Here is a 27,707-nt window from a genome sequence, read left to right on the forward strand (position 1 = left end):
CAAGAGTGCGCGGAACAATTGTTCATCTTGGTTCAAGGTTCTCAGCCGAGCGAGAAGCTTCACGCATCTGCGCATGCTCGAAGCAACTTACATTCAGCTCACGGACCCCATTCTGTGCCGTCAGAAAGAGTTCGTAAGAACGCTTGCAATATTTTAGCATTAATCAACCAAACGGCAGGCAGCAAGGCTAATTTTGTTTACCTTGACAGCCAATCACAGCTCGACATTTGGCCCGTATGGTTTCCTTCGCTTCCTTTATATCGTTTCGTTTCTGTTTATTCATGCGATTTTACTCTGATGAGTGCATGTCAAAAAGCTTTAGTGTGTTTGTGTTGAATGCTATTTTCCGATTTTGCAGTACCAAGCACTTATTCAGTAAGCGTATCATTAGACCCCCCCCCCAACACACACACGCACACACATAATTATAATTCCCGATAAGGAAAGAATTTCTTGCTTTTTTGATAACAATCAGTCCAAATATTTCACCCAATTGAATTTCATTAAAAAAAAAAAAAAAACCGTGACGGTGGAAGGGGGATACCCCTTAATTACCACATCCTCTCCCGTTTGGTCTCTTTCCCATGGACTAAATGCATCTTCAGATTTCATCGAAAGAGTGCACCAGATCTGTCACTTCACTTGAAAAAAAAAAAATCCAAAAGTTCTGTTTCCCCTCTTGGTTTCCTTTCATATTATTTATACACTAAAAGTCGCCTGTTGACAGCTTCCCAAATTCCAAATATCTTTATAAGATATTTTCATTTGAATAAGAAAAAAAAATGCAACAGCTTCCTCGTATGTAGGGTCATCCTTTTTTAATAGAAAATTCTCCAAATATTTCACTCATTGTGCAACATATTGTTGAATTTCAATTCAGAAAACGTAAAATCTCCGCCGTGTTGGAGGGGGATACTCTTCCCACCAACGGCGTAAATCCGTACTGAGGAGTCGGGGGGAGGGGGGTGGCCGGCGATAGTCACCATCACCACGATTACAAGCCCATTCCAACCGCACCGTACCGGCGCAGCCTTGGGGGTGTGGGTGGGGGAAAAAAAAAACTTGGTGGAGGCCGCCCCCCCCCCCCCCAACACACACACTTTATAGGAAACGAATGTTTGCACCCGCCACTCTTTTCCATAAAATGTAAAGTTGGAGGGAAGTGGCAGCAAAAATATGAAGACCTTTTTGTTCTTATTTTTGTTTTGTTCTGTTGGTTTTTTTTTTTTTCTTGGGAGGCCTGGGGGTTTCCTCGCTCCCACGGCGAAAACTTTTTGCATTTTGATAATTACCGCGTGGGGGGTTACATCGGACACCTGCGTCTTCGGAATGATGGCAATTGTGTGAGCCTGTCCCAGCATGTCGGCAGTTCAGGATGCTCGACTCAGTTCCCCGACACGAAACGTCATCAAGGAGGATTGGTCCGGAGCCTTGACCAAAGGCCGCTCTCGAGAGGGCTTCTGAGGCTCCTGGAAAGCCAAGACGGTTGCAGACAACATTGGCGTCGTTGATGTCCCACAAATCATCGCATACGGTTCCCCAGACACCGTTGACCATTACTTCCACTCTGCCTTCGTAAGACGACTGGCCACCAACAAGACGTACTGATTGGTGCGATAACAAAAATGGAAAAAGAAATAGTTTGTGTACTTATCAGTTCTTGACCAGTTAATCTACAACTAAAAAAATGAACTGCAGAGATGTTCACAGATGCATCGATGCTTCTCATAGCTCCCTTAAAATAGAAAGGGGAAGAAACTTGACACTGTGTCAAATTATTAACTGAAGGCATAAGTGAACAATATCTACACTAACGTAGATTTTGATACAAAATTTCTACTTCTTAAAATGTTCTCGCACCCGGGTCTGGCAGCACTGATTTTATACGTATCTATTCTACAGTGTTTACTATTGTAAAATTGGGTTCCGATTTCGAAACCAGGACAGCTTAAAGGGATCGTATAGTTTTGGTTGATACCTAATTTCAGGTTCCTACCATTTTTTGGTGAGATAATGAGAAACCTCTTATGAAAATATGAAAGAGTATGTAATTCTGTGAGGAATTCAACATTTATTTGATGAAAATTGGTTTTGAAATGGCTGAGATATCCAAAAAAAGAGCGATTCTCATGAAGTGTGGGACCCACACTTTAGTACGATTGCTTTGTTTTACTTTGTTTTTGGATGTTTCAGTCATTCCAAACCCGATTTTCATCAAATAAACTTTGAATTCCTCTTAAAATGATATGGTCTGCACTACATCACAAGTGTTTTCTTGGTATCTCGCAAAAAGTTAAAAGCCCAATTCTCATCTCCACCAATACTGTACCATCCCTTTAAAGATTATAAAGTTTTGGTACCTAAAAAGTTTCCCTGAATTTCCTTGTCTTGGTCTTGACTTCCTGGTCTTGACTTACTCATTTTCAGGACCCCTTTACACCTATATATTCTAACGAAAAGCTGAATTTCCAACGAGAAAGTTCTTAAAAATAACATTTACAGATCAGTTCGGTTTCAAAGGTACTACATCCACTACAATGACATCATCGGGAAATTGACCAATCAGAGAGCAGCATTGACTTGACCCTCTACCATTGTCTGCTGACTTAGTCTGTAAACAATAGAAGTTAGGCTTTTGGTTTTTGGCTTTCTGTTCAAATCACTACGCAAATCTGACAAATATCTTTTAAAACTCATTGCATTTTGATCAATAATAAGCAATGGAGAAAATGAAGGAGAACTCATTGACAAAACAAACCATCTCAAGAAAAGGATCAGGAATTAAAACCAGCAGACAAGAGCAAAGGAGAAATGGCGGAGAAACTGGAGAAATTACGCGACTTTCATGTAGTCCCACATACTGCATTTACTGTTAGTTACCGGTGCTGTACTGCTAGGGTGTTGAGTTTGAGCCATAAATTGTTCCCAGAATTAAGTACAAACACTTTGTAGGTATGGACTATGCCTTATATAAATGGCTTCACAGCTTATAAGTGTGTGACAATTAGTGTGAAAGCAAAGTTACTTTGTTAAATGTATACAATGGTATGAAATTCTGAAATCCCTACCAACAGTGCTTTGCCTGTGGGATTGCTGCGCTATTCTCTATGTGCGTAATGTAAAGTACCAGGGCTGGAAAGTACGTAGTGGCATGAAGCTTTGAACACTAGATTCATATTCATCCTTGTAAATGACACCTATTACTTATACAATGTCACAAATGTAATACCAAATATGTGTTAGTATAGGTGGTCATATATTATTCATCGACGGTCTTGATTTTATCAGATTTTAGATTATCAGATTTATCTTACCTGATAAAGAACATACCAGAATGAAATTCATGTAATGAATTTAATTACAGCGTTGAGAGAATACAGCACATTGATATGCTGCTTTTTCACCTTTTCCCTTCGAAGTTCCATTAAAAAAAAAGAAAGATAATGCATACAGTATTCCTGAGACACGTGAGGGGAGAATTCACAGAGAGAAAGATAGCCAGAAAATTTTGATACAGAGAAGAAAAGAAAAGAAATCATGAGATAAAGCTCGTGAGAGCAAAACAAAAGAGAGAAATCACCTGGTGAGATATTGTGACCCCTCCCCATCTATAAAAATTTACGCATAATGGTCGCCCCACCAACACCACCATGCTCGATGGATCTAGAACATTTAAAGCATGTGAAAATTGATTGCATGTTTATGACCAATGACAATCATTCATTCAAAATATTGGTCAGCAAGGGAGAAGTGGGCATTGACTGTACACATAGGTTTGTTATTCTTGCTGCAAAATAGGGCAGGGCATTGTTAATTACCTAGGCCCCCTTGACCTCGTTATATCCCATCCCCATCAACACCATTGCTGGAAAAAAATGAATCCACGAAACATGTCATAACATCAAACTGAATATATCACTGGTATCTGAAATTTCGGTTTCAAAAGGTACTACATCCACAAAAATATGAAAATGATTAATTCATTAAAATAAATGTATGGACTTGGATTTTCTTAGAGAGTGGTTTTAGTATTGTGTCATTTAGCAGTATGATAGGGGGAAATATCATTCCAGTCTGAGGTTGCTAAATATGAAAATCAAAAAATCACGTTTTTCTCAGAACTTGAAATTATGGATGTGGTACCTTTAAAAACCGAACTCTTCATGATAGAAACAAAAAAGAATGCCACTTCAGTCTGCGAGCGACCTGAACGCCGAACGCGGATTTTTTTTTTTTTTTTTTTTTTTTTTTTTGCACCAGGGACAAAAAAAAAAAAAAAAAAAAAAATCGTGGGGAAAAAACAAATTGCACCCGGGCTCTGGCAGCACTGATTTTATACATATCTGTTCTACAGTGTTAACTTTTATATCGACCGTATACTGTTTGTGCATATCGTGTACGTGTGCTACTAGGATAGGGTCTATGTACACCACTTTACTTCTGACCAATCCAAATTAAGAATACCAGCCCAAGTACGAGCCCTAGCTTCATAAAGATTTTGGAGGGGCAAGCATATCGTAATTTTGACCCCCCCCCCCCCGATAATTAATAATTCCCGAGATGGAGATTTTCTTTATACTTTATTGACAGACAAAGTTTCCCTCATAAAAATATTGCAGAGGTAAGTGTATCATTTGCCCCCCCCCCCACACACACACACACACACAATTATTATTCCCGAAATGAGATTTTCTTGCTTTTTTTTTTTTTTGATAGAAATCTGTCCAAATATTTCATCCAAAGTGTGCACCAGCTTCCTGAATTTCAATTCTAAAAATGCAAAGTCCCATTCCTGACGGCGGGAGGGGGATGCCCCTTCCCACACCCTCTCCCGTTTGGTCTATTTCCCATGGACTAAATACACTTTCAGATTTCATCGAAAGTGTGCACCAGATCTGTCACTTCACCTGAAAAAATGCAAAAGTTCCGTTTTGTGAGAGGGGAATAATTATCTCCATTCAATTAACCCTTTCCCCGCTAGGTTTCCCTTCATATTATTTGTACATTAAAAAGTCACCTGTTGACAGCTTAATAAATTCCAAATGTCTTTATAAGCTATTTTCATTTGAATTCAAAAAAATGCAACAGCTTCATCGTACTATAGGGTCATCATCTTTTAATAGAAAATCCTCCAAATATGAAACTCATTGTGCAACGGATTGTTGAATTTCAATTCAGAAAATGCGAAATATCCGCCGTGTGGGAGGGGATACCCCTCCCACCAACGGCGTAAATCCGTACTGAGGAGTCGAGGTGGGGGCGGCGATATTCACCATCACCACGATTACAAGCCCATTCTAACCGGAGCGTACCGGCGCAGCCTTGAGGGGGGAGGGGGTATGGGGGTGGGGAGAGGGAGAAGCTTGGTGGGGGCCGCCCCCCCCCACACACACACAAACACACACACACACACTTTAAAGGGAACGAATATTTGCATCCGCCACTCTTTTCCATTGAATATAAAGTGGGAGGGAAGTGGCAGCAAAATATGAAGACCTTTTCGTTCTTGCTTTTGTTTTGTTTTGTTGGTTTATTGTGCTTGTCAGCCGACTTTCGGGGGAAAATCAGACGTTAAAAGTTCAATCACCCCCGGTGCATCATTCTGTTTTAATGATGGTCGGTGTGGGAGGGACTTGGAGTTGGAATATCTGTGCGAGTGAGCGGAGCGACCGAGCGGGGAGAGGGTGTGGGAGGGGTAGGCTCCTTCCCTCAGATTTTGCATTTTCAGACCTGAAATTCAGCGTTCTGGTGCACACTTTTTGTGATATTCTGGATTTTTTTTCCAATCAAAAAAAAAAAAAACAAGTAAGAAAAATGAATATTCATAGATAACTGAATGACTAAATCGGGGTATCTCAGCTCTTGCTCCGCCTGTGAGATATCACTGTGTAGGCCTACTAAATAGTGGGACCCATAACCGGCTTAGCCAGGATTTGCTCTTAGGGGGGCTATTAGATGCGAGGAAGCGAACCGACCGAGCCTGAGCGAGCGGAGCGAGCGAGGGGGGGGGGGGTTGTGGGAGGGGATTTCCTCCCTCCCACGGCGAGAAGTTTTTGCATTTTGATGTTTACCGCGGGGTTACATGGGACACCTGCGTCTTCGGAATGAAAGATTATTGTGACAATAATTTTCATTAGAAGAAATAACTTTTGAAAAGCGATCCCTACTCACTAAAGATCACCATACAAATTAGCAGCCACTTATAATCTGCGTCTTGAAACATACCAACCAATGTTCATTGAGACTTGCTTGAATTGAATCAGTTCTAAACAGCTTCTTGTTCTTGTGAGCGACCGCAATACATTACATATTTTTCTAATGAAAACTCCAATGCCTACTGAAGTACGTCAATATAGGATTATGTGTTATAAAGATCATTATATATATATATATATATATATATATGATTATGACAATCTATTGATAATCAAAACAAATGCATATTAATCAATAAAGTATTTCTAAGGAGAAGCAAAATAGAACATTAAATTTGATAGTGTTTTCCATTGAATTTTGTTAAGAAGAATAAGACAGGCAGACGGTGATTTTGGGACTTCAGGATAATCAGTTTTTGTTATCTATATTAAGTAATGTGTGTGTATGGCGTATGTACGGGGGATTTTAGGACACACTGATATATCATCAATAATTATATGATGTTAATGTTTATTTTATAGAGCATATATATATCATAAAACATGTTATCAATAATTGCTTGAGGGCACTTGTCCCCCCCCCCCCCATATATCAAATTTTGTTGCCGCCCCCCCCCCCCCCCCCTGTAACAAAATTTTGAACAATATTTAATCAAAGACCGAAATGAACAATAAAGGCACGTTTCTCGTCTAAAAGTTGTCAATTTCAGAACTGAAAATGCCAAATTTTCGCCCGTAACGGGGCAAATAATACACTAACATTATGCATGATTATATCGATACACTAATATTTACTTATGAGTAGTATTGATGGCAGCCTCACCCCCTGAAACATACCTTTAGTAAACCTTATAATTATACACTTTTCCTTTTCTCCTGTGCTTCTATGCTAATAATAAGAACAATTTGTATTGCTCGAACTATGCGATCACGTTTAAGCTTTAAATGAATACATTTCATGGCAAAGAGAAAGTGGCTCGCTCTCTCTGCCCGTACTTATAGAAAATGAATAGTTTTCATAAGTTATGATCATAGCACTTCGCAGTTATTTTTTTACTATGTTTAATTCCCTAAAAATTTGATTCAAGATGCTCTATAAACACGACTTTTACACTTTGTTTTTACCAAAAGTCCCAACCGCGGGAGGCGGATATCCCCCTCCCACACCCTCCCCCGCTCAGTTTTTGCCCCCCCCCCCCTAAAAAAAAAACAACAACCAACAACAACAAAAGCAAAACAAAAACAAAACAAAACAAAAAACAAAAACAAACGAACAAAAACAAAAACAAAACAAACATAAAAACAGAAGTGTTCCGGCCCGCTTATGGGCGGGTGTGTGTCACTTTGTGTGTTTAACTAACAATTTCAGTGTTATACAAAGAATATGTAAACTTCCCGTGACAGTTCGTATCCAATACTAGGCCTAAATAAAAAAATAATGTATCTAAGTATGTTATTTAAAGTGATACTCTATCAAGTGTGCAACATATCGCACAATTCACGTGCACATTGTAAAGGCAATGTATTAGAAAAAATACTTTGAAAACAACTTATGCTTATGAAAACGTGTCACTAGCAATGTATGTATACATGTGTTATATGTATATGTGCATGTACATGATGATACAGGAACCAATAAATGAAATTAAGAAGAAAAAAATCTGGCAGGTTACATTAAGTGTCAAAACGCACCCCCATTGAAAAAAGCTGGTGACGTCCCTGGTTATCGGGGAGGATTGGTCCGGAGCCTTGACCAAAGGCCGCACTCGAGGGAGCTGCAAAGGCCCCCGGGAAGCCAAGACTGTTGCAGACAACATTAGCGTCGTTGATATCCCATAAATCGTTGCACACGGTTCCCCAGACATCGTTGACCATCACTTCCACTCTGCCTTCGTAAGATGATTGGCCGCCAACAAGACGTACTGGTTGTGGGAAAATTTACACAGCTCTCTTATATGCCTGCAAATGTTCGTGAAGTACGGGTTACTATTCTCTAGAATACAATCTATTTTTGTCGATTGGCCTCTAGAACGGAACACAAAGTATACATACAATGATGCGTCAAAGATTAACACAGATATCTTTTAGATCCACAATGCAAAAGAGAAATTAATTTATCTTTCACATTTCAGGGTTGTTTTTTCAATTCCGTTTTCATGATCATTAGGGAGCTTTAGATTAGCGACGCGAACGTTTGGACGATGATTGCTTTGGCCATTTTCCTGTCTCCCTAATGTTGCAAATCATCTTCATATTTCGCTATGAAGCAAAGTAAATGGTCTAGTGCCTCCATATGACTTTGCATGAAGTGGCTTTCTGCGTAGTGAATTTGAGCAGAAGCAAAAATGGCCCAGAACCGACGTAAAAATTCAGACAACTCGAGATCAGGTTTTGATAAGTGATTTTGCGCATGCGCAGAACAGGTTTTTTCCTCCTCATTACGGTCCTCGTGAAAATTTGAAGCTCCCCATTGTTGTAGGTTAGTGCACAATCAAAGATCATTCATAACAATGAGGCAATTCTCAAACAGTACAACCTCTCATGACGAAAGGTCACTGAAAGAATCACGCTTGAACTGCATGGACAGCTTCACCACATCGGTCATTATGAAATCTCCCCTCAGTCCATCTGTAAAAGAGTATTAACAACATATATTAGAGTACGTACTGTACGGGCTTCGTACAAATTTAAGTTACCCTGAGCGTTGCACCTGACCCCAGCATCCTCTTGGTGTCCACAGTTGTGGGCTCTCTGTCCGGTGTAGGTACAGCCTAAGATATTCGACTCTGTTCCTAAGCAGTCAACATCATCGAGAAAGATTGGTCCGGAGCCTTGGCCGAAGCCAGCCTGAGAGAGAGCCTCTGATGCCCCTGGATATCCCAGACTGTTGCACACGACAGTGGCGTCAGTTATTGTCCACGAATCATCGCACACGGTTCCCCAGACACCGTCCATCATCACCTCCACTCTGCCTTCGTAGTATGATTGACCGCCAACTAGTCGAACTGAACGAAGTGTAGAACGAACAAGAAATGTCCGATTTGAAAACGTCCTCATTGTGACTATAACAATCGGAATTATCTTTGCCGAAAAGTAACTGCATCTAATTCTATTTGTTCATCTGCTTCTTGCTAAAAAACAAACAAACAAATAAATAAATACGTATATATACCTACACTTAAAAAAAAAAATCCAGGTGAGAACTGACCAGAAACTGGGTCTGTTGGGGGTCACACCTCGTTTCGGGGTAAAAAATGACTTGGAATTTTGTCATGAAGACCCGGAATGGGGTCACCCTGATCCAATTCATGACTTTGAGTGGGTTCATATCTGACCCCATTCCTTGTTATTTCTGACCCGAAACGGATGTGACCCCAACGGACCCTTTCCGACTTACCCGGATGTTTTATGATTTGTTTTATGATGAGTGTAGAAATTCTCTTGTTACGACTTACGATCCAAAACGTAATACACCGGTATCAAAGAAATGACGACAAACCATGCCGCCAAGATGATGATAATCTCAGCTAGTTATATCTTTCACAAACTTACTCCTGTTTTTGAAGTATAAGCTTTTGGACAATTGTTTTATTGGAGGATGAATGATTGATTTACTTATTTTTGTGTAATTTCCGTGTAACGTGTGCAAGCGTCCTATAATTTGTGAAATTCGTAATTTTGATATATTATATATATATATATTTTTTTTTTTTTTGGGGGGGGGGGGAGGAGGCAAAAGAGGACTTTTTGTTGGTCCGAGGACTTGATATAAGGCATATGGTTGCAGTCAGGCACAGGCGCAGAAAACCTGTCGAAAAGAGCCGAATTCTGCTATCATGAATATTATAATGACAATACCCATCATGCAACGCGATGCTCATTGTGTTAAAGTCATGGGGAAAATTTTGGTGATGAAGACACCAAATCGATACTAATTTTGTAGCAAATTTGAACCCTGACACTTTTCTGATTTTTCATCTGTAGTAAGCCAAATACCTAATCTTGCATAGGAATCCTTTTCCAGAGGAAAAAAAAAAACCATGACAACTGGGGTAATTCTGGTCGGAATACATAATTAGGTAAATGTTTTTGAATGACCAATTGTTTGCTTTCTTATTAGCCTTGCGCAACAGGCAATTGAATGGTGTAACAGAATTGTTATCTTAAACAGCTGGTAGGGACACTCTTTCCTTTCTCTCCCCCAGCACAGCCACCTCCCATGTCTTAACACATCATCTCTTTCCCCCTCTCTCTTCTGCCTGGTACTCTCCCCGGCAGGTTGGGTTCTTATCGGTGTTATGTTAGTCCAGATACTGGACGATTTTTATCATCCGCAGTCCCCACACACTCGGCTCCCATCCAATGCGCCCAACCGCTGATTGCGACACTTCGCCAATTGGTACTCCCGAAAAAAAATCAGGAGGGGTGAATTGTGTAATACAGTGTATACATACAGACACCATCAACGTACGTCCGTACACACGCGGGCACACTACGAATACAGTCCAGGAAGTGGACTAGTGTTATGTAAACATAGGGCAGCAGTTTAAAGGGAATGTACAGTACTGGTTGAGGTGGGGATTCATGTTTTGAACATTCCTAAGTGAGATAATGAAAAGCCTCTTATGAAATATGAAAGAGCATGTAATTTTAAGAAGGATTCAACGTTTATTTGATGAAAATTGGTTTTCAAATGGCCGAGATATCCAAAAAAGTGCTAATAATAAAAGGCGACATGCCACAACTTTATTAGGATCTCTTTGTTTCACCTTGTTTTTTGATATCTCAGCCATTTCAAAACCGATTTTCATCGAATAAACTTTTGATACCCTTTAGAACTGCATGCTCTTTGACTTCTCATAGAGTGGTGTCTGAATATCTCGCAAAACGTTAAAAGCTAAATCCTCACCTCGACCAGAACTGTACACACCCTTTAAAACAAAGAACGTTTTGTGAAAGTGCGAGCCTCACATCTCTGTGTGGTCCACTTCCTGGACTGTATTCGTAGCATCACCTCCCTGCACTGACATGCAGTGACGTACGGACGTACGTTGATGGTGTCTTGTATGTACATTGTATTACACAAGATCACCCCTCCTGAATATTTTTTCGGGAGTACCAATTGGTGGAGTGTCGCAATCAGCGGTTGGGCGCATTGTGTGGGTGCATGCACGCAGGGAGGTGCTAGAGATGCATGATTGTGTATGCGTGTGTTAGTGTGGGGAATGCGGACGATTAGGGGAATGCGGACGATTAAAATCGTCCAGTATCTGGACTAATCTCTGTGGGCCGGGCCTATACCTCCCTGGTGTTGAACTGTGATGACCATGGGCAAAGAACAGAGGCAGGGGCTATGCGATGGGTATGAAAGGCTGTTACGCTGCAGTTTTAGATGAGATTCCAGAGGGTCGAGACAGAGTTATACCAGAGATCCCATAGTTTTACCAGAGTTATCAGAGTTATTTGTAGATGATTTTGCAATTAAGGCAGCATAACAGCTTAACAGCAAGGTAATCACAATTACTCCTACTTTTCATTCTTACTAGCCTATTTCTTTGAATATGAATGGGCGAGGTATGGTCAATGTGGTGAGAGCTACATCTTTATTTTGTGCATGGCGTCTGTTTGTGAGAGCGTGTGGCTCTGTGATATGCCTTATGACGAATGCCGTATTTCGATAGATGGTGATACAGTGCAATATACATGGTATACTATTGTGTTTTTTATTCTAAAGCACGTTCACTGTCTTGCATACAGTAGTGCACTGCACATCAGTGGAACAGGCTGGGAGGAGGGGGGGGGGGTGGGAGGGAGAGAGATGTAGGAAACAGTAACGAGCGCCTGGCACACAGACGGTATCAATGGAACCGACTGTTCGCAGAAACTACGAGCATCGATTGTATAGCCCCGGCACACTTGCTCGGCGCTCGGGCAGATAACCCCAAAGTAGCAGTTTTCTGCGCCAGTTGGGAGGCGCAGTTTTCTGCGCCTGGGCCTGACTGGTTGGTATATTCATGTCTTCCTTTTTGAACACAGTAATGAACGTGATTACATTGCTTCTTGTGTAGTTTTAGTCAACCACCCTTTAACTACCTGACTACGTTCTTTCAATATCTTGACACCACATAATTGATTAGTTTCTTCATCCCTACCTCTCTCTCCCTCTTTCCCTCTCTCTCCCTCTCTTTCTCTCTCTCTCCCTCTCTCTCTCTCTTCCTTCTCTTCTGCATGACTTAGTGTAATGATTTGTCAGGTTGTTTGTTTACTTTTACATTCTTTTTTATGTCTTAATTTATGTAATGGAATTTTGTATAGTACTCCCTTTTTGGGGAAAAGCACTGCTTTTTGGCATTCTTTCATATTTCCATCCTCTTCGTATACTGAAACTAATTTACAAACATATGACTGCATTTATTGTGCATTGTAATGTTAATTTATGTACTCAGTTTCCGTAAAGATTTATGTATTTCCGTCGCAAATTCAAAACTACGAGCGAGATAAGTTAAGATTGTAAAGGCGTAGAAAGGGACCTCAAATTGCCAGTGTTTTGTGTTTTAATTATTCTCCAAACTTTGCTCGAAATATGATGGAGTTTTAGTGTCCCTGCTTTGATAAAAATTCTTCAGTTAAAAAAAAAAAAAATGTGATATTACCGTTAACATTACACCTGACCCCTGCATCTTCTCGATGTGCACAGTTATGCACCCAGGTTCCTGCATGAGGACAGTTCAAAAGGCTAGATTCAAATCCTCTGCACTCGACATTGTCGAGGACAATTGGTCCATGGCCTTCACCGAACGTGGCAGTGTGGAAGGCCTCCGAAGCCCCTGGGAACCCAAGGCTGTTGCAGACAACGTTGGCGTCAGTGATGTCCCATGAGTCGTCGCACACGGTTCCCCAGACACCTCCCACTTGCACCTCAACTCTACCTTCATAGAACGAACCGCCATCAACAAGACGAACTGCATGTACAGATACAAAGCAAAACGAAAACAAACGCATGTACACTGTAGTGAGCATTTGTAGTGGCATATTTACTTACTTCCAATGCAGCTTTCTACTTTTTTTCCTTAATAGGCATCTTTGTTTCTTTTCGTAAGGAAGTTGAAATAAATACTCTCGCCCATCTTGAATTAAAACTCGTTACTATCTGTAGTACGATGCTCTAACACATTATACAGTTTGCAAATCAAGCCTACATTTACCCAATAACATTCACTGCATGGTGTATTTGCATTGAATGAAATAACATCTGTAAACATGCAAATTTTTGGCAACAGTTGCTAAAAGAGCATGACTCGATATCGCTCATTTTAAACAGATTTTTGCGCCAACATATAGGCCTACATTGGAACAGACAGACCTAGAGTGTATCAATATGCTTTCGCTACAATAAACTGATTAACAAACTTATGTATAATTAATTGACTGATGAGTCCACAGTCAAACAACTTATTATTACCTTTTCAAGTTACATTTGTGCATTAGTTTTATTATGTTCAATTATGTAGGGGGAGAAAAACCTCGTAAAACGCTTTACGTGAATTGTGCCTGTTTGAAATACCATTTTGCAGACAAATAACCCCGGCGTCCTCTGTGTGCGAGCAGTCGTGATTTCCCCCGCCATTGTGTGTACAGTCAAAGATACTATTTTCTGTTCCTCTGCAGTGGACATTATCAAGGAGAATGGAACCGTAGCCTTGTCCGAAGGTGGCTGCCTTTAGTGCCGCCCTAGCACCTCCAAATCCAAGGCTTCGGCAGACGACGTCAGCATCGCGCATGTCCCAGTAATCATCGCACACAGTTCCCCATACGCCGTTCATCAGAACCTCCACTCGCCCTTCACGTGAGGAGCTGCCACCAACAATGCGAACTAAATACAGATTTGATTATAAAAAAAAGCAAAATTGCGACAAGCAAGTAATACAAAGATATGATAGGGGCGTAATCACTTTCGGCCCAATCTAGGCAGGCTGCATATGTACCCTGTATTGCTTTCTCCCTGTCTTACTATTATCATCATATTATGCAATGTCTCTTTCATATAATGTTATGATATTAAGGATAGTGTTGGACGCTGATGTTACGGAATTTTCCATTACGGAATTATCACGTTTCTAACTAGTATCTTCATTTTTGCATACTTTATATCTAATTGTTACTAAGCCTGAAGGTAAGAATTACAAAACCATACTAAAGCGATTAGAAAAAAAAAAAAAACAATTGGGTTCAATTTTTATGGCGTATTCAAAAATATATGATCCCAAGAAATTTGTTTCCGCACCTAGTGAAATTCCTCAAACGTCTATACAGCAGTATTGTGTTTGCATCTAAAATACAGTTCTTGTACTTGCAACGACTTTACCGAATGGTTTGGTCCATTCATTTGTTTGAATATATTTAGGCTTATTTGTAACACTTTAAAAAGACGAGAAAAAACAATCAAGAATGTCCGAGTTGAAAATTGTCTAACTGGGATTTCATTGCATTTACAAAATAATACTAAAAGAATGTCAGGAGGTGGATGCATCATGCTCCTCTGCGTGCCAAGTGATCATAAGGCTTAATGAATTTCATGTCTTCCTGCTTCAAATTTAAAAACAAGATGTTTCCTGAAATGCCTGATTTAGGAAACAGTTCTAGTAGTATACCCAACTCACACTGGAATTAGAAGATGTTAGCGCCATCTCCCGTTTGAACAGTGGCGTATGGGGGGGGGGGGGGGGCAAGGGGGGCACGTGCCCCGGACGCCACTCCCCGGGGGCGCCAAAAAACGAAAAAAATGTGGAAAAAAGAAAAAAAAAAGAAGAAAAAAGAAATGACAATGTTTATTGTGTTCACACAAGAATTCCCTGTTTTGTAAGCTGAAATACAAAAATTTTAGGCTCTCTCGCTGCGCTCGCTCGCCAAAATTTATTATGAAAAAAAAAAGAAGAAAAAAAAAAGATGACATGGACAAAATGACAATGTCTATTGTGTTCTTGCATGTCTTTTCATATTTAGAAATTTCTTTCGTTCTGAAGCGGGGGGGGGGGGGCACCAAAAAAAACCAATTCAAACAAGATAAGAACAAAACGTAATGATGACGCGGAAATATTCAAATTTCGGCTCACTCGCTCGTTCTAATTTAAAGTATTTTTTGAAGTCCCCAGTTTGTTGGTATAAATCGTTATCTATAAGGCCGTCACTATATCTTGATTTGAAGAAATGACAAGAATTCCATGTTTTGTAAGGTGAAATACAAATTTTTCGGCTCGCTCGCTGCGGTCGCTCGCCAAAAAGAACAGAACGTGATGATGGCGCGGAAATATACAAATTTCGGTTCACTCGCGCGTACTAATTTAGAGTATTTTTAAGGCCTCAGTTTGTTGGTATAAACCATTATCTTCTGTATAAGGCGTCACTATATCTTGACTATGGAGTTGTAAGATTTAATAATAAAAGAAAATGACAAGAATTGCATATTTTGTATAGCTTGAAATTCAAAAATGTTCGGCTCGCTCGCTGCGCTCGCTCGCCAAACCTTATGTAAAAGAAAACGAAGAGGAACAAAACGTGATGATGACGCAGACAAAATGACAATGTCTATTGTGTTCACACATGTCATTTTATATTTAGCAAAATGTTACACAGAGCAGCGGCTGCATTTCTTTCGTTCTGAAGCGATCGCCGAATGGATCAAAAGAGGACGCCAACGGTTTCGAACGTACGGGGGGGGGGGGGCACAAAATCCCAAATCAAACAAGATAAGAACAAAACGTAATGATGACGCGGAAATATACAAATTTCGGCTCACTTGCTCGTACTAATTAAGAGTATTTTTCAAGTCCTCAGTTTGTTGGTATAAATCGTTATCTATAAGGCCGTCACTATATCTTGATTAGAATTATATGATTTAATAACCAAAAAATGACAAGAATTCCATATTTTGTAAGTTGAAATACAAAAATTTTCGGCTCGCTCATTGCGCTCGCTCGCCAAAATTTATCTAAATTTACTATATTTAGATAACCCTCAAAATACTCCTTTTAAATGCTTGAAAAAGCATATCATGGGGACCTTTTTTCAAAGACCCTATACCGGGACGGGGTTGGGGTTGAACACTTTTTCAGAAATTAAGGGCCCAATTTTCGCGCTTGCCCCTGGCGCCGTTTTCCCTAGATACGCCACTGCGTTAGAATGCTGGATTGTTTAAAGCACGTTTAAGGAATACCGTTACTGATCCAGGGTTTTCCTGTTAATATCAAAGCAAATCACACGCACATATTGTATTATGGCACGAATATCCCATCGACTCTAGGGCCCGAATTCACGAAGATGGTACAAATGAAACCACAAACCATGGACAAAAACCACGGTGCGCCAAGTGTCGCATGGAATATTTCGTTGCGAAATAAGTCATTTTATTTTCGTCGATGAACTATTTTGTAACGAAATTACAACATTTTTTAACTAAATGAACATTTCGTCCACGAAATGATAATTTCGTCAACGAAACGGTCATTTTGTCGACGAAAGACCAATTTCGTAAGGAAATATTCCGTGCGACACTTGGCGCTCCATGGTTTTTGTCCATGTTTTAAACCATGGTTTCATTTGTACCACCTTCGTAAATTCGGGCCTAGAGGTTTATTCGAAATGTATTACCTTTTTATGAAGTAATGCCTTTGCAGGTGTTCGCTTGTTTGTCCGTCTGTCTGTTTGCTAATAAGTTATGAGCAGATTTAGATGACATTTTCAGCGAAAGTGGATGATACAAGGAACAGATGATTAAATTGTTAGAAGCATCCAGATTACTTGGATCGAGGGCTTCGTTGTCGTTGTTATTTGTTGTTTGTTTGTTTGTTTTTTTGTAGATATCTAATTGATTCTGTAGCATTCTTGAACGATAGATGGCGCGTTTGCTTTTGCGACCCTTAGTGTCATTGTGCTCAATGCGCTGGTGGCCAGAAAGTATGGCGGAGGTAGGGACGGTCGACAGTGTGTGAATATTAATGTGGTGGTCAAGGAATTTGATAATGCAGATGATATGATAGGGTGGAAACAACAATATGGGTGGAAATGAACTGCTAATGGTGGTGGTGTGTGCTCTCGGACTGTTTTTTTTTTTTTCTTGTTAGTTTTATGATGGATTGGCGGTTTGGTGCGAATCCACCATTTTGCAAAGGTTCTCAAAAGCTGCTTGAATGGTAGTTGATTTCTGACAACAGCAACTACATTGTATAACAAATGCTTCCGACAACTCTGTGCAACTAAGGACATCCACAACAAGCAACGAGTGACTGCCTGGTGTCTATGGTCGCTGTAAGTGATTTCAATTTTTTTCTTCACACAAGTGGTCCTCCAAGCTCTCAGATATTTTGAGCTTGTTGTCTAAATCAGATGCCGATTACTGTAGGTGGATCATTGTTCGATCTGAGGTGTCTTGCTGCAAAGAAAAAAAAAAAAAAGAACAGGTGCTGAAGAGGTTCATTCTATAAGTTACATGTTTATGCATTATTGTGCTCTGATGACGCACGTAGAGAACCGTTTAAAGGCTATCGCGAACATTCCGAAGCATGTACACAAGATGCTTGGCCTGACAATTAGTCTCCTGAAGACAGAAGTCTTTGTTCAGCCCGCACCAAGGAGTGCTCTCTGCCAGCCAAACATCACTGAGCCTGTCAGTGGCATACAGCTGAAGAATGTAAACGGCTTCTTATACTTGGGTAGTACAATTTCCAATGACGGTACTATGAACATCGAAATCGTATATCAAGGATATATACACGGGGCCAGGCTGTTACTTGACCACCTGTGAAAGTCTTACAGCACAAGAACGTTTGCCAGTCAGCCATACTGAAGGTGCACAACTCAGTAGTCCTCTCATCGCTGCTATTCGACTGCAAAACACGGACAATGTGCAGCAGACATACAGATTATTATCAAAAAAAGAAACACACCGAGAACAGTATAGCCATCATGCATTATGCCGGCAAGATCGCACCACAAATCAAGATGTTCTGGACAGAGCCAGGAGAACAAGCATCGAAGCCCAAATCTTCAGAGATCAGCTTCAGTCGTCTGGCCACGTCATCTGCATGGAAGACTCGATCCCTCGATTGCTCTGTTACAACGAGCTTATACACAATATGGTAGTCGCAAGCAAGGATTTCCAAGGAAGCGGTTTCCGGACAAGCTCAAACTCAAGGGTTTCCTCAAATGGGCGGATCTTCAGACTGCTAGCTGTGCCGCTGATAGAAATCACTGACGGTCCCAGTCAACGCAGGCAGAGATTTCCTTTGAAAATAACCGCCGCCAACGCCTTTTAGGTGCTCCAGAGAGACTTCAATTTAAGCTGCAATTACCTGTGTTCTACCAAGTGAAATTCATGTCCTGCTTGCAATCGCATGTACGCCTCCATTTTCGGCAGTCACAGGCGGACACACCAACGAGAGTGAAACATACTGGCCTTCCGCGGGCCTTTACAGACAACTAAGATGAGCCGTGATAACTCTAAACTGTAATTCGTAATTTCTCTTTCAGACGACACAAAAGGTTAATGTAACAAAAAAAAAAAAACCCAAGCTCATCAGAGTCCACATTCCTCATACAATCTAGATTATGAAAATGCCAAGACACTAATACAGATATTTCATTAGAAATTAGCCTATAAGGGCAACATGTTGAAAGAGAAAATTCATGTGAACAAAACAACAAAATGTCTGTGAAGAAGAGAACATTATTATCAAAAAGCTCCCCCCCCCCATCCGCAATCAATCAATCAATCAATCAATGTATATATATATATATATATATATATATATATAACATATATATAATATATGTATATATATATACATGTATATATATAATCGGTTATTTAGTTAATAGACCTCCATCCAAATATTGAAATCCAGCTTGATATTACAATAATGAACCCGACAACAGCCTAGATGGAATACTGTAGAAGATAGTATAAGTAGTGTCGCTAGAAAACAATTCGCTTTTAACCACTTAACCAGAAATAACAATTATCACTTGCACTTGCACTAGCATTTTCACCAGCTTTACAACCGCCAACACCATTTATCGACCTATAAGTTTGTAATAGCCTTTGCTAGATATCCGTCAATACATAATCATTGCCTATGAACAGTCATAGGTATGAACTCTAGTGTATCTTATTCTATGGTATAGAATTTCTTTTTTGCCTATTTTGATGTAGATTGTGGGCATGCGGAGGCACACGTAGATCAAACTTACCACTGGTTGCGGATGTTACGGAGCACAGTGAAATCACGAGGAGGGTTAGCAATTCCATGCCGTCTGTTAGCGCAGACTTGCCCTACACGAATGAAGTTGACAAGATTATTTTTGATTTATGCCAGGCTTCGATCTCAATATAAAGGGACACGGATTTCCACATCATGTCACTTCAGCGTACAAAATTCCATGTTGAGACGTCCTCCTGGTTGCTGCGCGCATGCGTCCCTGTTTGGTTTTGTGCTGTTTTGTCGTCATCAGCGTCCCTATTTGACGTGTATTCCGCATGCGCAAAACTTTACCGAGAGGTATCATCATCCGGTAACTCTGCATTCATCTAATCTATGTAATCTTCGAACTCATGCTTATGTGACTATAGGAGATTCAAAACATTGAAGCAACTAGTATTCATATGGTTTCCTTTTTATGCAATTGTATTTCGACGTTTATTCCAAAGAATGCCCCTACAGGGTTCGTACCGAAGCCAGTTAGTTACAGTAATTCTGCAGTCTTTTCGACTTCATCACAGAATTCGTGTTACCATTCATTTTGTGTTTGCTTTATGTACTATGTTTGCCGTTCTTTTCTGGGGAATTAATGCTGATCGTGATGATTATGATTCGAGAGATGAGAATCAGGTGAGAATTGTGTGAAATGAATTATACTGAAAGTATTTGGAGTAATTTACATGGTAATTATTTTAGTTAAAATTCCTATAGCTAATATATCTTCACAATTGCCTAAAGAAAAACAAATATTTTGCAGGGAAAAGATCTATTGAATCAAAAATATATTTGGATGCTTGATACTTTGCTGTTGCTTGTCTGATATTCTACAATCTCATGAAATTATAAAGAAATCGCTACAAAACAAAACTGAACAATTTTTTTCGCAAAAAAAAAATGACATTGGTGAAATAATGACTTGTAAAGTGATGTCATGCAGAGATTAAATCAAATCAAATCAAATTGAAAAAAGGCTGTGAGAATTTGTATGAATTCCATCTTATACTGATCTCTTATTTCATCAGTTAAAAGTTCTCAAATTGCATGATATCAATGCTTTTCAAACAGCAACATTTATATCATACAAAAAAGTATGTGAAAGAATGACACATTACCTGTGTGTGTGTTTGTATATTTACTGCTTCAGTTTTTCTTCTATAACCTTATTCATTTGGTATTTAAGAAAGAGGTTCAGACTTTAATCACACACACACAAAAAAAAAATGATAAAGTCTAGAGAATCTAAAACAAATTACAAAATCAGAGCGCTGCGATATATTTTTTTCAGTGAAATCAACCAAAACGGTGTTTCTTACACAATCACTTAATATAATCACTATAACATTTTAAAAACCAGTAATGGAGAAAAATATTTGCAAAAATAATTTTTAACTCGGGAAGTGGTATTCAAAATTTTGGATTCGTTTCAAAATTCATTAACAGAAAACAGAAATTCAGTCCAACGTGGAAGGAAAATAAGAAACAAAGAGTTGACTAATGAGAAGAAAGAAGGCATTAGGGAAAAACATAACTATCACACCTGCCGAATAGCACGGGCTATCATTCCCTATTTCAGATCGGAAGCATAGAGATGCCTTTCGCGTGTTCAGATACCAATAGAAATCATGGGAAATCCCTCGGCTCTTTAGAATGGTATCGTTGATAGCAAAGCGGAAAAAAGAAAAATCTAATGCTGTGTTTACACCATGTTCCCAGCTGCCATGGCAGCCCCGTTTGCCCGTAACGTAATGCGCTGTGGTTAGATGGGATATTCTCCTGTTTTCCCCCTCCGTATTTTAATACGACTGTATCGTTTGTTCCAGCCCTCCCTTCGGTGAACATGTAAGCTATCAGACACCGTTCTTAATGCGCAGCATCTGTTCAGGCTAGACTGCACAATAATTTCCGTCGCGTCCCACTACGGACTGTCTGCAAGTTTTGTCACGGCATATCATGTGCTGTCACACTTTGCTGCGGTCACCCCATTTTATTAGGGCCTACAAGCTTTCTCATCAGCACCGAGACTGCAGTTTAGAAATGCAATCTATTTGACACGGCAATCACTGCCTGTCATGTTTGTCCACCTCATTCCACTGCGTAGTCTCACTTCCATCCCGTTTTGTCCATGTTGGCCTGAAACGTGATTGCCTTGGGCGCCGGGAACAAAGTGTAATAAAAAGGCAGCATATAATCATTATCATGCATGAATTAAAGAATAACCATGTACTGTGGAACTAGATTAATGAGTTGGGGGGGGGGGGGGGGGTAGTCTAGTTCTGGACCCTTTTTATCGATTCTTTTTTCGCCGACTATACGCGTTAATCCGAGTGAGGGCGCGATCCCGAGAACTTTCTCGGTTGCGCAGTTCTCGGGATCTCGCCCTCAGTCGGATTAACGCGTATAGTCGGCGAAAAAAGAATCGATAAAAAGGGTGCAGAACTAGACGGGGGGGGGGGGGAGTCGGAGACGTTCTGCAGGGGGTTTTTGTGTGTGTGTGTGTATGTGAAGGGGGAAGGGAGAGGTTCTGTTGAAATCCCCCGCTTTGGTGGTCAGCGCCCCACGTCTATAACGTTCCGCCATCCATGTATAGGGCCTATGAAGGCCACATTACTCATTTTGGGAGAAAAAAATTATAACCACAAGTAAAAATATACAACCCTTTCCATTCTTTTTAACCATTCTTTTACATTAGTAAATTGTAATGTATTTCAAAAATATTTATATCAGGCATACAAAAGTGTGTGTGTGTGTGTGTGTGAGTATGTTTATGTGGGTATGTATTTAGGCATGTATTATGAAATCATGAGACTATAATAAATGTGTTAAAGAACTAAATTACAAAGTGTGAACTAGGCTGCTTTCTGTTACCACTTGTGAAATGAACCATGCAGTATTATCTATTGATTTGATGCTTATCATAATGAACGTAAGGCGAGAGGATGCTACCTGAGTCTTGGTGCAGCCGATTGATTTATTAGTTGAAATCTGAACTTGCACGTTGTCTGAATCATGCTTTTCATAATTGAAAACAACAGTATCAAACAAAGACGATGCAGCATGGTGTACAGACAATGTACTCTTTTCTTTCTTTCTTTTTTTCAATCAGATAACAGCACATCAAAATCATAAATCGGTAAGGACCACAGTCTGCATTTTGGTTGTTTGTCTTGTTGCACTCGAGGAAATGGCCTCGCAAAGCTAAATGGAAGATTACAATGATGTGATTCGATGCGATTAAATGTCATTAAAGATGCCTTTTCCGTGGCATGACCTATCAGGAAGCAACCCTCATTGCCAAGCCGTATTAAGGGCAGGTATAACACAAGGCGATTTAGCCAAACCGATTTCAATTTCCTCTCCAAACCCACAGGTTCCACAATATAATGGGCACTTTTACTTCGATTGATGTTCATTTTTTAGAAGGTTCGTTAATCCGAAAATGAAACAAGGTTTCTTATTCCGTCTATCTTTATTAGGACGTTCGTTAATCCTAAGATTGATAAAAGGGATCGTTCTTCCGCAGGTTCGTAATTCCGAAAATGGAACTCGGTTCGTTATTTCCAAAGTTCGTTAATTCTAAAATTAAAAAAAAAAAGAAAAAAAAGGTTTCCTTAATCCGAAGGTTTGTTTATCCTTGATTGGAAGGAAGGTACATTATTATGATTAAACCTTCAGATTTAAGAATCTTATTCTTCCGGATCAACGAAATTGAACTACATGTAATTGAAAAATAATATTGTCCTACATCGACGGAAATAATTATGCACCAAATTAGTGTCTTTCGCGTTTGATTTTTTATCATCAGTTATTATGGCTACTACTAAACATTGATTAATTCGGTGTTTACTTCCGTCAATGTTGGGAAATTTTTTCAATCAGGGGGGCATTTCATGAAGCATTTTGTCCGACTGCAATAAAAAGAACTCGACGCAAGAAGTTCACTAATTTGAGTGATAATAATTATGCAGTACTCGTTGCATGCTATAAGGATTAGAACCAGCACTGGGTGTCGGGAGGAGGCTCGATGGTCTAGTGGATAAGACACTTGTCCGGTGATCAGGAGTATCATGTGCCCATAATTTTTCATCGTGGCTACTACTAAACCGAGATTGATTTGGTGCTTATTAACGTCAGTGTAGGGCAACTTGTCAATCAGTTGCAATCTGTAACCATTTGCTTCATCTAGCAACCACTTACATTTTGCATTCAATGTTAAAGCATTAGCTGAACAATTTTACATCAATAAAACAAAAACATTATAATTAAGCAATGATCGAGAGAGTGGAATGGGAATAAGTCTTTTGTCTGTTCGGTGTGATGTCACACCAGTACCTTATCCAGAGGGGGCGCCTAACTTAGACATTATAGTGTATCATCATGAAAGCCAACTTTACTCTTTCCTGACGAGATTGCTAATTTTCACTGGCATAAATATTGTAAAACATTGAAAATACATGCAGGGATACCAAGGACTGAAATAAAAAATGTCATGTGTATATGGTTTTGAATACTTTTGTTCTTCTTAAAACTGAGCAGCATAATTTGCCTCCGAAATGGCAGGGTTCAAGAGACACCCATACCCTGTTGCTGTTGCTTTTTTTTCAAGGGAAAATATTATTAGTACTCCTTCAAGTAAGCACATAATATAACATAATACGGTGAAATGCTAGCAAATGTATGAACAGTTAAATTCGCACGCTCAAATATTTAGTAAAAATTCCAAGGAAAACGTACATTTAGCTTAACTGAATATCAAGTAATCTTAAAAGAAAAGAAAAGGTTTTTTTTTCTATTTCTAATTGATAATTCGTTCTAATTCAAAGAAGTATATTCACATTTACTGTCCAAAGACAATCAAAATTCACTTAGTTTGCAACTTAAGGTATAGGCTATAGTTCACTGATGCTGTATGTCAACTGATGCTGTACACTACAAAGCTTTGTTGTTGTTGTTTTTTCACTCTCTTTTTCACTTCCTATGCTTGTACTATGTCTCTATATCTATGACAAAAGGGGAAAGAATTTCTACTGATATGAAGCTTTTTGATCCATTTTTTTTTTTTTCGTTCTTGGGGAGCATGAGGAAGTTTAAATGAGCGTGACATCAACATGAACAGGAGTGTATGTATTATAACGTCGAAATCTGCACAATACTTCACAGTCCAAGCCTAGGATTGTTGCCTCAAAAAAAAAGTTGCCTCATGAAGACGACTTCTTGCTGTCAGCTGTAATTTCACCTTTTCGGGTGATTAATGGCTGCATGGGATAATGATGTTTTACTTTATAAGACTGCATATTGAACGTATGTCTCGATTTCATGTCACGGTTGGAGTCGTTTGATATTTTCTTCCTGGTACAGGTTTCACCAGATCAGACTGTCTATTTGTTTCAAAACTTGTTAGTTACTGCCTTGCAGTGCCAAGCTAAAGTGTTTCATATAGTGGGATGGCCTAATTCTAATCTCGAATGAGAATTTCCTTTTGAACCGGTCCCAACAACATTAAGCCCTATATCAGTTACCAATCATGGAAGGTTAGGTTTTTTTTTCATGTATTATCATAATGCTGCTTTGTCATTTGGCCAAATGCCCCATAAAATGGATTTTAGAAGGGAAGAAAAAAAGCAATGATGTTCTTGAAGAGATGTATATACCGTATATTGTATATCTTCTTTCACTTTGTCGTTATGTTTTTGGTACACCAACGCCTTATTGTGTTATCCTTTTCCCTTATAAATACCCCAGAAGAAAACAACAACAATCTTTTCAAATTATTGCACCTCACCTTCAATTTTCCGAATCTGACAAGACACATGAAAACTTTACATTGCAATCACCAATGTGCTTCGATGCGATAGATGCGGGAATAAACGTAGGTCTGGAGAGTCAAAATCAATACCCAGAAATTCGAACGAGAGATTAAATGTTCGATAAAAGTGCACAGTTAATGTAAAGCATACTTTCCAATCCATACTGACACACTCAGGACGTAACGGACATAAACCATAGTGGTGGTTTTTCTCTAATATTTTTATACCTCTAACGTCTAGGTACATGAACAAGCAAAAACTCACGCACACACAGACAGGCACTGAACAAGCTATGAGAGAAAGTGGAGAAGGTGTCAGACTGATGTGTAGACACATCTTCGACATTTCGAAAAATGAATACCCTAGGGCAACTAATAGAATGATAGCTCATGCAAAATGATTTCTGAGAAGGATTTCCATATTAAATTCATTTTTGTCATCATCTTTTCTTTATCCTTTGATATATTCTTTTGGCATTTTGTATACGGAAACACATAATTTTAGGAAATTGCTTAAAATTTTGACGCCTATGCGTACGTATACAATGGAGTAAACTGAACTGAAATTCGGAACATACGATTTAGAACAAAGTGTTGTTTTTTTTTTTTTTTTTCATCTTACTTAAGTTATGAATGGATTGCAAATCGTACAGTTTGGAATATTGGGGCTATAAATAGTTATGAATACAATCATGTTCTCTATGATGTACCCTTCAAAAATGCAGTATCATTCTCGTGATTCATGATCTTTATCAGTGTTTATGCAGGCGCGTCACGCTATTCCAAAGTCACTGCGGTCGCAGAGGGCAGCAAAGTCAGAAATGTCAGAAAAGTTATTACACTGTGACATGACCTAAATGAAAAAATGGCTTCCAAACCGGATGACACAAGAGAGATGGCAGAGGGATCACAATGAACAAACAAACACACAAATGCGTTTTCCGATGCAGATGAATTTTATTATGATACGTTGTAACCGTCACCTCGATGAAAGCAAGAAAGTTATGGAATAGTTTGATTTTAAAAAAAATATCATACACAAACAGATAAATGCTACTTGAGCATTATCCATAAGTTCTTTGTCACTCTGGTGCTGTCGCAATTCAATTAACGTATTATAATATACTTATTATTTAAAAGCGTATAGGTTATATTATCCTTATTTATAATGAGAGAGTCGTTTAATGTATGTTTGTGTATGCGATTGTGCGCATGTGTTCTTTTTCTTTTTTCTTTTTTGTTCTGTGTGGGTTTTTTTTTTTTTGTCTGTCCTCCTCTTTATCCGAACTATTTGCCAAAGTTTCGTTAGTTCGGTACATACTGTCATTAGATGCTGTTAATGAGGGGGCTGCAAATTACAAGCTAAGCTTTTCAGCAGTCCCCTCCATTTCCAACAACTTCTCTTTCATACAATCAAGTCACATTATACTAAGGTATTTCCTTGCACTTTATTTTCCCAATAAAGAAATGAGCCCCATTGATTTCGTATAACTGTTGTTGGAAATGAAATGAAATTGAATTGTATTAAATCATAATATTAAATTGAATATATAACTTATACTTCTTTTGTGGCATTTTATAAACTTTTTTGTCCCTAGACAGATGTCAATCAAAATAGTGACATTTGTATATTAAGGAGCAAAGAGATAGCCAAAAATTGTAATTCAACTCTTGTATGACGTTCTTAAAATGGCATTAAACACTCAAGGGTGGCTTAAAACTTAATTGGTAGGCAATAATCATAGACACATTATAAGCATATTGTGAATCAATGAGCGTCAAACGAATCAATTCATGTCATTATGTTGTTGTTTTTTTATTCATAAAGCACAAAGAGGTTCAAGTAAACTATAATCAAGAAGCTAAATGGTATATTATATTGGAGAAGAACTAAATCATTGCAGATGAACTGGCAGCAGTTTTCACTCTATGAATATCTCCTCTTAAGAGAAGTCACCTTCATCAGACCTGCTGTCCATGGAAGCCTTCGTCAGAACTACAATGGAGTATAAAAACAACGAACAAGTATTACGTAACGTCAGTATAATCACAGAAATTGATAATCACAGAATACAAGAAAAGCACTTTACTCAACGTGACTCCTATTCGTTTAAAGGGGCATTCCAGACGATTTTCATAATTTCACATCATGGAGCACATAAATCAACAATTCAATGAAATGAATATATAGATCCATGGATTTTATTGTGGTCCTTGAGCAGAGAAATCAGTACTCTGAAAAACCTGAAGAATTATGATGACATAGGAGCCTCACATTTCTCAGAAATGTAGCAATGTAATTCCATGACAATACCACGCGCTTAACAAGCTCGCCTATGTCAAATTTATACATGCTTTCTTTTTTGTTCTGCCTGCGACTCCTGCATTCTTATAGTGAGGCTGCCATTTCATCAGCCTTGTTCATTGTGATTTGTTATAAATTGTGAACTCTGTGCCAGGCAGTGGCGTACCGTGGGTCAAGACATTGGGGGGGGG

General features: G+C 39.2%; 1 pseudogene; it reads right to left on the minus strand.

The window, feature by feature from the left end:
- Nucleotides 1-27,707, minus strand: part of LOC140228525 (uncharacterized) — a 333,922-nt pseudogene that overhangs the window by 246,950 nt on the left and 59,265 nt on the right.

This window comes from Diadema setosum, chromosome 5 (genome assembly GCF_964275005.1).
Source record: "Diadema setosum chromosome 5, eeDiaSeto1, whole genome shotgun sequence".
Lineage (NCBI taxonomy): Eukaryota > Metazoa > Echinodermata > Echinoidea > Diadematoida > Diadematidae > Diadema > Diadema setosum.